Genomic DNA, 9194 nt, shown 5'->3' on the forward strand with positions numbered 1-9194 from the left:
GAGAGTGGAGTGTATGAATCGTACCTTCCCGTGTAGGGAAAGTGTCTTTCCTTCTTCGGCTCGGCAGCAGAGGACGGTTCTGAGGCCTTAGCCTTCCCTTTCCTCTGCGCCGAGACTTCGGGCTGCTGCCCTTTCGGCTTCTCAATTCTCGGACGAGACTGAGACCTGGATCTGTTCCACTCCTCGGCTCGGATGAACCTATCCGATGCTTCCAAGGCTTCCTCCAGGGTCTGCGGGGGATGCATGACCATGAAGTCCAGGAACTTTCCAGCTTGGAGGCCGTTCCGTAGCGCGAACACGGCCAGGCCTTGATCCAGGCTTGTGATTCCGGATGACTCGTTGCTGAAGCGAGTCAGATAGTCGCGGAGGCTCTCGTCCTCCGCCTGCTGCAGACTCATTAGCTCTGCAGTGGTCTTCTCTCGGCGGTTGGCCGTAGAGAATTTGCTCTTGAACTTGTTGGAGAGGTCGTTCCAACCGGTTATGGAGCCTTCCTTGAGCCCTTTGGTGATCCAGGATTGGGCAACACCTTTGAGGGTCGTAGGAAAGTATTTACACCAGGTAGCCTCAGACCTCGGGTTCAGATACATGTGCCCCTCGTAAGAGGCAATGTGATCCTTAGGATCTGAGGTACCATCGTAAGTAATATGTGCCGGGATTTTGACCGTTGGCACATGCTCTTCCAGAATCCACTTCTGGAAGGGCGAGTTCGATGGAACCATGACCGCCTTCCCCTTGTACCCGGCCTCAGGGACCTCGCTCCCTCCTCTCTCAGAGGTGGAAGTGGTTTTCGTCCCCGGCTGAGACAAGGTTGGGTGGGGTCCGGTATCCTCTGGGAAGGTGAGGCGGCTATGCACACTCACCTCCCTCGAACCCAAGCGTTCGTGAACGCTTTGGCGGGCGAATTCCGGGTCCTTGGAGGGCCCCATGGAATTCTGAGCTTCGGAGTGGTCAGAGGGTTGAGGGTTCCTCCTCCTCTCCTTACTGGAGTTTCGGGTGTCCCCTCGCCACCTCTGGCCGAGCTCTCTATGTGGTGGAACTTGTCCACCATCATCCTGACCGATCCTCCTTTTCAGGTTTCTCGGCTGGTGATCATCAGGCATCTGGATTGGAGCCCCTTGAGCTTTAAGGAACTCCATGCAGATGGCCACTGCTCTGGCCACTTCCTCGGTGGAGGGTCCGGAGGGAGGAGTCTCCGCGGATGTGACCTGGATTGCACGCTATGGCGCGGCGGGGAGTTCCTCGCACCTGAGCCACTCGGTCTCGGGGATGGCCCCGGCTGCCGAGTGTGGTGCGAGGTGTTCTCCTCCTGGAGGCTAGGACCTCTTGAGGCTTCCCTTTCCGGAGAAATGGGGGCCTCCGATTCGGAAGAGGCTTGCTCCGGGGAGGGATAAACCGGCTGGCGTTCCCTCACCGTAATCCGGCCTCCTCCCTTCTTAGCCTTCTTGGAACTCTTTCCACTCTTAGTCATGGCGACTGCCGGAGTGTTTGATGACTGACGCGAAATTTAGTAGCGTTCCCCACAGACGGCGCCAAATTGTTTCGGATGAAAACAATCGAATCTCGGAAGATCCTTTTATCTTGAGGGAACTTGGTCTCGGTCCGAACGACGCAGGAGCCGAGGGTTTCCTGCACAACAAATACACGTAAACTAGCCTCGGGGGGGACGCCGAGGAAGGCCCCGATGCTTAAGTCAGTATATTAGAGAGAGAAAGCTGTGCAAGAGTTTAGTTGCTTGAGGCTTTATTGTCTTACCAAGAATTGACCAAATTGTTGGCTTTTATACCTTGGCTAATGAAGGAGGCGGATTGGGCCCGGAAGTCAGTTGGGCTGGGCCAAGCTGATTGGGCCGTTGACTGACCTTGACATGGCTTTGAGGTTGTTGATTTTTGACTTTAACACATTTGGAGAGTTGAACCTTAACCTTGGGCTTTTTAATTGGATCATTCAGTGACCAGGCCCAATTGGACTAAATTGGACCCAAACATCATTTATTTAATTTGACTTAACATTTAATTTTTGTACACTAACATATTTATGAAGGGGAAAATTTTAATTTCCTTTAATGAATATACAAAGCTAGACAGTGAGAGTTAATTCTCACAATCAAATCCACACTCATCTAAATCCCAAAATGACCTTGATCTTAGGAACATCATAAATAGATGAATTAAGCTTCACTTCAAAGTTTCAAGTAACAAAATAATTGTTCGTAGCAAAACCAACCATAAACCTTGCTGTCAGTGTTCACACCACACACCCACTTGACCGCTTGTCTCACTGTCAAACACTTCACTTACTTTCGCTTAATTTGTCCGACCGCCTTAATTTCTCAGAGGTCGGTGACTCCTATTTTTTCACACTCTCTCTCTCCCTTTTTTTCTTTTTCTTTTTTTTTTACGCGTTTATTTGCTGATTCAGCTTTATCTTCTTCGATCCTTCCTAATTACTGTACTACATTAAATAAAAAATAAAAATAGTAATTACAAAGCAAATTTATCCTCTTTTTTTTTCCTATAAATAAGAAAGCACATCACTTTTTATTTCAAAAAAAAAGAAAGCACATCACTTTCAGTTAAGACAAACACATAACTATATACTTTTATGCTGAAAAATACAATCTTTATTAAAAAAAAAATGGCGAATTTAAGTTGGTTGATTTTGTTCTTGTTCGTTTCATATGTAAGTGGTTGTGATCAGTGTGTTTTATCAAAAGCATCAGTAATCACCAGAGCTTCTACTCTTTCTTGTAAGTTTTGATTTCTCTTACTATTTTTAGCTTTTTTTTAGACCCAGATGATTTTTGTTGAAATTAGCTCAAATTAAGATTAACCCAGATAATAATTTGGCAAATAAACAAGTGGGTAATCTTTAATTTTTTGATTTGATGTAGCTGGAGCATGTGGGTATGGTTCCTTAGCTCTGAACTTCAATGGAGGACACGTGGCAGCTGGTATTCCTTCTCTTTACAAAGATGGTGCTGGTTGTGGTGCTTGTTTTCAGGTATATTACTAATTTTATAAGTATGATCAAATTAATTCAAAGTTATTTGATTGATTAATTGAGTATTAATATATTTATTTTAATTTTATGATGATCAGATAAGATGCAAAAACAGTGGAATGTGTAGTAAAGCAGGAACTAAAGTGATAATGACTGATGTTAATAAGAGTAACAACAGCTCTGACTTTGTGCTAAGCAGCCGGGCATTAAGGGCCATGGCTTTACATGGCAAGGACCAACAAATTCTTAAACTTGGAGTTGTTGATGTTGAATATAAGAGGTAACGCTATAGCTATAACCCAATTAACTAATCATACGTCGTACCACTGATAGAACGAAATATAATCCTCTGTTCCATTTTTTATGTCTCGGGTGTATCCCAATCACGTATTTTGTTTGGTTCATGCAAGCTTGATTGATGTACACTTCTTAAATGAGTTCACTTTTATTCACCGTGGTCAAGGTAAAATATACTACGTAGGTGATTATAGGACAGGTCGGGTGACTTGGGTCTAGTCAATGTTGAAATTGGATCATACTCTTAACAATTTGTGTCTTTGTGATATTAGATTTTACTCACTTGTTTGGATCCTTTTGGAAAAGGTTGCTTAGTTACACTCGAATGGCAATCATTGCTAATTTCATAATTTGTGAACATTGGCCTAGAGGTCTAATAATTTATGTAGCACATCTTTATTTTAAATTTTCTAGCGGATATTGAGAGATTTGTCAATTGTCAAGATATTATTATTGACCTTGGCATTTTGTCCAATGGTGTGACAGCCAACGTATAAAATATTATGGGCTGTAGCCAACCAAAAATGTACTAGTCCATTCTTTATGCTTTAAAATTGAACAATCGAAGTTACAACTAGCACACATTGAATGTTAACCTGACTAGTTTGTCTAAAATTTTAATGCACATGTTGTAGATGCGCAATGTCTATTTAATTTAACTCTAACTTCACTCCACGCTCAGATATTGTAGGCCCTCTAATTTGCCCATATTAGGCCCGTTTTAGAGAATTAAAGTACATGTTCAAACGATTACTCGGTTGACTTATTACTTGGTTGCATTTATGATCAACGGTCATGAACGAGCAACAAGAGACGCAGAAGTCATTAGTCATGTACGGTGTGTGGACTTAGAAATACATCTACTCGATCTAAATGTGAATATATTGAAATGTACAAGTAGAAGAATATCTACATATACTAGTGTGTTGTCTAATGTCTATTATAGTAAAACTGATAAGGAATAATGTATTAAGTTTTTCCTTCATGAGAAGGTCTTCTGATGGTTTTTTTTCTTAAGAAGAATGTAATACATGTTAATTGTAGGTTCCATGCTTGTTTGGTATCTAACTTGAACGTAATGTGCACCAGGATACCTTGTGATTATAAAGGTCAAAACTTGGCAATTCGCGTGGAAGAAACTAGTAAAAACCCCTGGCTATTTGGCTATCAATATTCTCTACCAAGGTGGTCAAACCGAGATTGTTGCAATTGATATTGCTCGGGTATGTCAAAAACATTAGTAAGCTAGCTAGAATGCTAGATTGATTACACTATGTATGTATATATTTTCTTCTTATGGTGTTAAACATGTTGCATATAATATATTACAGGTTGGTTCAACAAATTGGTCATTCATGAATAGGAAGTACGGAGCAATTTGGGAAACAACCAAGTATCCGGGCCCTGGTCCATTACAGTTCAGATTCGTCGTGACATCGGGCTTCGATGGCAAGAACGTTTGGGCTCAAAATGTTTTACCTGCAAACTGGAAGGCAGGAGTCACATATGATTCTAAAGTTCAAATTGATGACATTGCATTACAAGGTTGCACCCCTTGTGCTGATAGCCACTGGAATTAGTCTCTCTACTTAATTATTTCATCATCTGTATAGGACTTTAAATTTCTGATTTTTTTTTTTTTTGGCCTATTAGCAAAGTAGATTGATTATTTTTAAACATAAGTTTGTTATCAACTAATAAAATTACTCGGAATTATTTGTTTCTATTTTTCCTTTGTTAATTTGAATCTCTCATTTCAGTGCATCAAACCAATTATTATGTGGATAAACAACATTGAATACGATTGATCAATTATTTGGATCAAGATGTAAACAAGAGATATTGTCTGGTTATTGCTTACAAGTATTGCTAAGAAAGCACCCCATATCGCTATTATTAGCTTGGTTTTCATAATGTTGGCTAAGAAACAAATAGGTAGGTCGTATACTCGTACATATGGACACTTCTTATTAGTGTCAATATTCAAACTCTAATACTTCACACTCGAACATTACTATGGACACTTTTAAAAAGCGACAATATTAAGATTATGATACTTTATAGTCGGTCGTCATTGATTATACCTATGTATGCCTTAGGCACGAAAACATATAACTCACCCATCTAGATTACTCGTACTTTGCTAACTGCTAAACATCAAGCCAAGCGATTTTGTTGCATAGCTTTAGCTTGCTTCATAATAACAAAACTATCAATGCTTGATCTTGAAGTTTTCAAAGTACTAGAGCTAACATTATAATGTCTTGAATACGAAGTATGTCCTAAAGTCACTTCAAAGTTCTAACAATGCAAATTCAGCAATTCATGAAACATACATGATTCACCAATCATCATCATGGTTACTAGGTGTGGACTATTAGCCGGGTCTCATACGGATGATAGTAAGTGTGTAAGTCTAGTAGATTGTCTTCTATTTTACTTATCAGTCATCAATATGGCAATACCTTAAAAATCAACTTTCAAGCATGTTTTGTCGTTAGTCTCATTTTGTCCTTTTCCAAGTTTGTCTAATACTGTAATTGTTTATTATTACAACATTATTTATATTTTAAGCAACTCGATTTATTGATTCAAGATCCGTTACTGATTGAGTTCATGATAGATTTTGCAATTGTGTATACATTGACAAAAAACTCACGAAAACCATTAATTTTGGGAAAAAATTGTGAGCTATAGTTATCAATTCATCATCATTCATGCTAATAGATAGATTTTAAGACAATTAACCGTTATTCGCATAACTAACCATTACTACCATATCTAACAACTACCTACCTATACAATTACATACTGAACAAGACTCAAATCATAAGGTGTTAATAGTTAATAATAGAAAAGTAAAGAAAGTAACCCCTACTTTAAACTATAGAAAATTATTAACATGAACCTTACAAATTCATCACACTATGAGTGTATCTAAATTTAAATCAATTACAAATTCATCACTATGAGTGAACATTAATTTAAATCAATTACACATTCATCACTATTAGCAGATTAAACATTAATTTACACCCATCTCATAATAGAATGAAACATGATGATATAAGCAATTAAGTAGGATTACACATGCCCTAATATAATAAGTTAATACTCCAATAACAAAATCACTAATCATAACAATATCATAATCATTCAATATAAAACAAATGAAATATTGGGTAATTGTCAATAGTCAAGACAGCACATTAGATAATGGCCACCAACAAAAACCAGTAACTAAGTGCCCTGTTTTACATATTCACTCACTTTCATCGTCCTCATTCTTTTTTTCTTTTTTCGCCGCCATTTTTCCGCGTTTGCACAATTTCCCCTGTCTTTTTCCTTCAACCCCTCAACAAACTTACCTCATTATTTATATCTCATTTTCCCTCTTTTTGCTTACCTGTACACCATTTTTATTTTTATTTTTTCTATATTATGCGTAATTTTCTATATATATATATATGTGTGAATTAAATCAATAGTTTCTAACACAATTCAAAATATTCCACAAAATTAATCAAATATGGCGGAATTTGTCGTCTTCATCTTTATAATAATTTTTGTATCATCTGTAACAGCTTGTGATCGTTGTGTTCATCGATCAAAGGCTGCTTTTTTCTATAATGATTCACCACTTTCATGTAAATAAATATCTCCCCTGTTTTTATTGATTTTTTAATATTGAATTTTGATTGAAGTGGATGTAATTAGTATATATTGAGGACGACCCAGATGATATTGATCATAATATTAAGTGGGTTTTTATTAATTTGTTGATTTGATGCAGCTGGAGCATGTGGGTATGGTTCGTTGGCTTTGAACTTAAACAGGGGATTTCTTGCAGCTGGTGTCTCTAAATTGTATAACGATGGTGCTGGCTGTGGTGCATGCTTTCAGGTATTTTATATTCGAGATTAGTTGTCACGTTGATATTGTCGTTTAAAATTGTATTGTGACAACTAAATTTAGATGGACCGTTAGTACGAGTATGCTTTAGTAACATAGTTGATCACTGATGTTATATTGTTATACTATGTGCTAAAATCAGTTATTTTTGGGATTTTTGTTATGGCAGATAAGATGCAAAGATAATTATCTGTGTAGTAAGGCAGGAACTAAAGTGATATTGACTGATTTGAATACAAATAACAAAAATGATTTTGTTCTAAGTAATCGAGCTTTCAAAGCCATGGCCAACCCTGGAAAGGACCTCGATGTTGAGAAGCTTGGAATTACTGACGTGGAATATAAAAGGTTAAATCTCTCAACAAATTTTTATGTTATCTTGCTTATATTCTTCGAATATATTTATGAATGTGAAATGATACATTGAAAACAATTACAAGTGTGAAAGAATATGTTCTATCGATATTGATAATTTTCAAAAAATGCAAAAACATGATTTGTGGTGAACATATTCTAAGTTAATCTTAAGTATGGCGTAGAAAATATTAAGGTTAATATTGTTCTTACATCATTTTACATATATGCATAACAGGATCCCGTGTGATTATATAGGTCAAAATTTGGCTATTCGAGTTGACGAGTCTAGCCATAATCCTGGTTACTTGGCAATTAAAATTCTCTACCAAGGTGGTCAAACAGAAATTGTAGCAATCGACGTTGCTCAGGTAACCATTGCATATTGTGAAAAGTACTTCAGCTATTTCTTCAAGCATACAAGCAAGTAGTTAAACAAGTTTAGTGATATTCATCCCATCTACTTATTAATTTGCAAACTAGGGATATCTCCATAAATGAGAGGTTAGGAAAATATAAAATTCAAAAATAGAACTTGCATGTCAAAAACATTAGCCCACATTTTAAGAATATTTGTTCACATGTAATAAACTTTAATTTTTGTGTTTGTATTGAAATAATAGGTTGGTTCACATTAATGATACCTTAATAAACTTTAATTTTTGTGTTGTGTATGAAATAATAGGTTGGTTCACCAAATTGGACTTTCATGAGCCGGAATCATGGAATAGTGTGGGACACAAGCAAGGCACCAAATGGGCCTTTGCAGTTCAGATTTGTTGTAACATCGGGCTACGATGGCAAAAATATTTGGGCCAAAAAATGTGTTACCAGCAGATTGGAAGCCCGGAGTTATATATGACACAAAAGTTCAAATCACTGATATTGCTCAAGAGGCTTGCTCTCCTTGTGATGATACACAATGGAAATAAATTTAAATGGAAAAATGTGCCTAAGCTATAAGTTGTACTTGTATGTATTTCCTTGTGTTATAGAATAATAAAACTAGAAGTATATAGTTTACATAATAATGAAAATAAGTATGTAATAAAAAAGAGATATATACATAAGAATGTCAAGCCCGAATTTTCCCTTTGAATACAAACCTTACACTAATTCGCTAAATATACCATTAGTTTGAAACAAAAGGAAAGCGAAGGGATAGAGGTGGCGATAAGTGATGAGGGTGGATTCTTGAGCTATGTCGTGGAGGGAGGGAGTTTGACTATACCCTGATGTAAAATTCACCACGTAATACACTATATCAACGTCTACTTCGATCATTTTACACAATAGCTACGCTAGTAACTAATAGCTAAAAGAAATGAAATGTATTATCACAAGAGAAAAAAGTGTTGTAAAGGCAAAAAATCTGTTGAAGTACAACAGCTCATTTGAGGAACTGAGGTTTTAATCATCCAAACAAATAGTGGGCCGTTTTCATAATGTAGAAAATGGGCCTAACGAGCCGGATCCTAAAGGAGTACAATACTCCACAAAGACCATAAAATTGTGTAAATCCAATTCATTGAAATTTGTTTGAAAACAAATGTTAGGAATTTAGGATGTTTTTCTACCAATGTCCCATCCTTATAAATGATTTTAATTTCTCACTTCTTTGTGTGATTTAA

At 37.2% G+C, this 9194-nt stretch overlaps 2 pseudogenes; both read left to right on the forward strand.

Annotated features, from left to right (window-relative positions):
* Positions 1-2524: 2524 nt before the first annotated feature.
* Positions 2525-5023, forward strand: LOC110691669 (annotated as a pseudogene).
* A 1670-nt stretch (positions 5024-6693) lies between these two features.
* LOC110691670 lies at positions 6694-8668 on the forward strand (annotated as a pseudogene).
* Positions 8669-9194: the final 526 nt, after the last annotated feature.

The sequence above is a fragment of the Chenopodium quinoa genome, unplaced genomic scaffold (assembly GCF_001683475.1).
Source record: "Chenopodium quinoa cultivar QQ74 unplaced genomic scaffold, ASM168347v1, whole genome shotgun sequence".
NCBI classification, from domain to species: domain Eukaryota; kingdom Viridiplantae; phylum Streptophyta; class Magnoliopsida; order Caryophyllales; family Amaranthaceae; genus Chenopodium; species Chenopodium quinoa.